Raw genomic sequence first — 4,816 nt, forward strand, 5'->3', positions numbered from 1 at the left:
GGGGGGGGGGGGGGGGGGGGGGTCGACCACCCCTCCCTCACCACCGCCAGCTTTGGTGCGCATTAAGTTTAGTTTTAGAGAATATGTTTATAGATTTTTTTTATAGGTTTAGAGATGAATATGTTTTGCTTTTTGTTTGTGAAACAAGAGTAAACTGGTTCTGGTTCGGTGGATTGGACCCGGTGTTACACCATACTCTGTGACCTGCAACAGTGCAACACCGCCCCCTACAGTCATACGGTGGTCACATAATATGACGTCACTACGGATACTCGACGTTACATTTTTAACCTCGATAGATGTCCTAGCAATCGATGTGTAGATTACTCGAGTACTCTGTTAATGCCCTAATCGTAATATTACGAGAATAAAGTCATAGTATTACGAGAATAAAGTCGTAGTATTACAAGAATAAAGATGTAGTATTACGAGAATAAAGTTGTAGTATTACGAGAATAAAGTTGTTGTATTCCGAGAATAAAGTTGTCGTATTACAAGAATAAAGTCATTGTATTAGGAGAATAAAGTCCTAGTATTATGAAAATAAAGTTGTAGTATTACGAGAATAAAGTCGTTGTATTACGAGAATAAATTTGTACGAGACTTTTTTTTACTGTTGTTGTTTTTTCATCCACAAGTCGGATCCACGGTGCGACCTGCCAATCAATCCAGTAGGCGTGTCAGCAAATAACCAATCTGAAAATAAATGCTCCTATAAATGAGTCGCTGGGTCTCTTCAGCCTCTTTCTGGCATATTTATTGAAGACCTCGCTGCACGCACACAGTTTCCCTCACTGAGCGCCGTGTTCACACGGAAACAAAAACGAAAGTCATGACGTAATGACGTCACATATACGCATCCCAGAAGCAGCATACAAAAAACACAACAGTAGGTGGCAGTATTGGAACACGTTTTGAGTAAGCGCGTTAATAACAATAACGTTTAACAAACATTCTTCATTTTACCACAGTTAAAATGTGATGAACCCTGCTTTATCGTTTCGGAGTTCGGATAATATTACGACTCAATTTGCTTCGGATTGGTCATTTGCTGACACGCCTACTGGATTGATTGACAGGTCGTGTCGTGGATCTGACTTGTGGAAAAAAAAAAATAAGGACAACTGTAAGAAAAAGTCTCGTAAAATTTTATTCTCATAATTCTACGACTTTATTCTCATAATTTTATGGCTTAAATTTTTTTTTTCTTAGCGTGGCAATATAATTTTTTGTTTTTTTTAGTGTAACCCTAAAGCTCCGTTGTAAGATGGAGCTTCTTTTAGTGGGTATTTTGCCTCAAATCATTCCTCACTTCTTCTGATCAAAGAATAGTTGCAAAGAATGCACTAATCAAAGTATATTATATCAAGAAAGTATTAAAAGATCTGTAATGAAAGCTGTTACTCGCAGCAGCAAACCCACAAAGAAGCAACTCCCCTCAACTGTGCCAAACCATTTGGGTGTCTTTTTGGCATCATGGCGGTTGTACTGCCTGTAGCAATACTATTTTAGTTCCCTCTCACAGCTTGCAGCAACTTTATTTCCAGTAAAAGAAAGCTGTTTTTTTTTTTCATAGAGGGATGATTCATAAAGGGAACTATAGATCTCGTCTCACTGAATGACTTTAAACTAATAGTATACATTTTAAACTCAAATATTTGGATTTTATCTGACGGTTTCTCTTATTCACTTGTCTTTCATCTTGTAAGATTTAAAATTTTGTCTTTCATGGTTAAATAAATGTTAGATTAAAAAAAAGTCAGTGCTTGATTTGGAGAACTAGAGTTTATTTACATGCACTAACAGTTAATCTTGGAGGGGCCGGGTCATAAATGAATTGCTGTCATTTTAAAACTCAATAATTTCACAGTGATTCACATGAACATGGTTTCATAAACATTTACAGCACAATCAATTTCACATTGCATGGTCAATCTTGCAGACTGTGTTATATGAACCTGACAGCAGTGGATTTGTTTTATGGGGGCTCATAGACATCAATTCAACAATCAGGTCAAAAGTAAACTCTGTTTTTCCAAACTGAAATCCTTCAAAATGTTATTTACAACAAGCAAGATACTAACTATTCATAAACTTTAAACAAAACCTTTCTCACTTTAAAATATCTGAACTGTCAATTTAAATGGTGTAGAATTAGGAGATTAAAACAAAACACAAGGAGCAGTGATCATCATCTCAACACAACCTGAGAACATTTGTTATACATGCCAGAGATTTGGACAAAAATAAGTTATTTCACCTTCAGACATCACTTTGAGAATTGTTTCAAAATGAATTATGATGGATGTATTTTTATTTTTATTTTCTTTGGACTAAACGGTACATGGTCCTCTGGACAGATAAACAATAAATCTTTTGATAGAAACAAAAGAATAAGATATGTGATTTTTGAAAGGCAATGTGTTATCATATCTGGGGAGTGGTGGCGCAGAAGTTAGAGAAGGCGGGCCTGTGTCGGAAGATCACTAGTTCAACTCCCGGTACTGACAACATCAAAATGTGCATAGAAAAGGTGAAACACCATATAAAGCCAACTCTCCTGCTTACTGGAGAAACTGTGGAAATAAAAGTGCAAATCATTACCATATGTTTTGGGACTGTCAAGTAACTGGAACTTATTGGAAGGAGATACATAAAGCAATGCAAGATATTATTGGACGTCAACTGCCTCTAGAAAGTAAAGTTTTGTTTTGTGGACTCAAGCCTGAAGGATGGCCAAAGATAGATAGATATTTGTTTAATATTTGATTTGTGGCATGTAAAAAAGCCCTCACAAAAAAATGTCTTTCACTGGAGAGCCCAACATTGAACATATGGATGGACATCACAACGAACATATGCAGAATGGAGAGAATAACTGCAGAAGTAGACAACGAAAAGGACCCATTTATTTTACGCTGGAAGAAATGGACAGTTTATATAAAATCACGTAGACCAGGTCTAGATCTAGACTCCGCTCCACAGCCATCCTTGTGCACAGTCTTGTGACTTCCTGGATTGACTACTGCAACTCCCTTCTTTATGGCCTCCCCAACAAATCTCTCCAGAAGCTACAATTGGTCCAGAACTCAGCTGCCCGTGTCATCACTCAAACCTCCTCCTATAATCACATCACTCCTGTCCTGCAGCAGCTCCACTGGCTCCCAGTTAAATCGCTCATCGTCTTCAAAAATTCTTCTTCTCACTTTCAAAGCTATCCATAATCTTGCCCCTCCGTACCTATCTGACCTCCTACACATCTCCATCCCCTCTCGCTCTCTCAGATCTTTGCTACACCTCCATGTACCCTCTGCCCGCCTCTCCACCATGGGGAGCAGGGCCTTCACCTGCTCTACCCCTCACCTCTGGAACTCTCTACCCCCAGAGCTAAGAAACACCACCTGCTCTGAAAACACATCTCTTTAGACTCGCTTATCTTTAACTTTGCTGTATGTATTTTATATTCTTTATGAATTTTATATTCTTTATGTATTTTATATTATTTATGAATTTTATATTCTTTATGCATTTTATATTCTTTATGTATTTTATATTCTTTATATATTTTATATTCTTTATGAATTTTATCTTCTTTATGAATTTTATATTCTTTATGTATTTTATAATCTTTATGTATTTTATATTCTTTATATATTTTATATTCTTTATATATTTTATATTCTTTATGCATTTATATTTCACTTTATTCCTGTTGATCTTTGCACTGTGCTTGTTGTTTGTTTTTACACAATCTTTCTGACATGTTTCTTGCTGTAAAGTGTCCTTGGGTGTCCTTAAAGGTGCTTTTTAAATAAAATGATGATTATTATTATTATTATTATAGACCTAGTCATTTCTGAACGATATATTGACTGTAACAAAAAACACTTTCACTCCCTTTGTGCTATTTTGTGTGTGTTTTTTTTTGTTACATAAAAAAAAACCATTTGAATTGTTACTCTACTAATAATTAAAGTGGATTTATATGTCAAATACATTTATAAATGTCAATAAAATGTATAAATTAAAAAAGAAAGAAAAGGTGAAACACCCACACCTGCCTCCACCCTCATTTGCCACACTCTGGGCCCTTGAGCAAGGCCCCTAACCCCCACCATCTCCTCCCTGGGCATCCTAGATAGCAGCTCTCTGCTCCACAAAGAGGGCTGTGGTAGCTCAGTGGTCTGTGGTTGCGTCAGGAAGGACGTCCGGCGTAAAAATAATTGCCACGTCTTCATGCGAGTTAATTTGCTGTGGCGACCCCTGAATCAGATGAAAGAAAAACAAAGTATGTTGTCATATCTGAGAATCTAAAGCTGAATGTCGTCCCTACTTTCAAACAAAAACTAATTAGTCTAATTAATGCCACATTATTTTCAAATACAGATAGTTGAATTTTCATCAAATAAACAACCCATTTTCACACTCAAACACGCCGGGTATCGACCCGTAGTGAAACAACTGCCTGTGTTAGGACAGCTATCTCACAGAAAGTGTGCGGTTGTGTGTCTTTCAAGGAAAGACATGAGGATAAGAGGCTGTGTTTTATGGAGGATTAACAAGGATTAGCCTGTCAAACAAAACAATTATCCATTTTATCACATCACCTTTTTCTTTATCAGTACACACAATAGGTCACACACAGGAACACAAAAGAGATGAAACAGAAGGCGTGGTAAGACTGCCCCCGTTTTGTGACCCTTACCGTTCTTGACCTGAAGTGTACATAATTTATTGTTTGATAAAATATGATTGTTTTAAAAACGAACATATATATATATATATATATATATATATATATATATATATATATATA

This window comes from Nematolebias whitei, chromosome 9, assembly GCF_014905685.2.
Source record: "Nematolebias whitei isolate Nwh7 chromosome 9, NemWhi1, whole genome shotgun sequence".
NCBI lineage: Eukaryota > Metazoa > Chordata > Actinopteri > Cyprinodontiformes > Rivulidae > Nematolebias > Nematolebias whitei.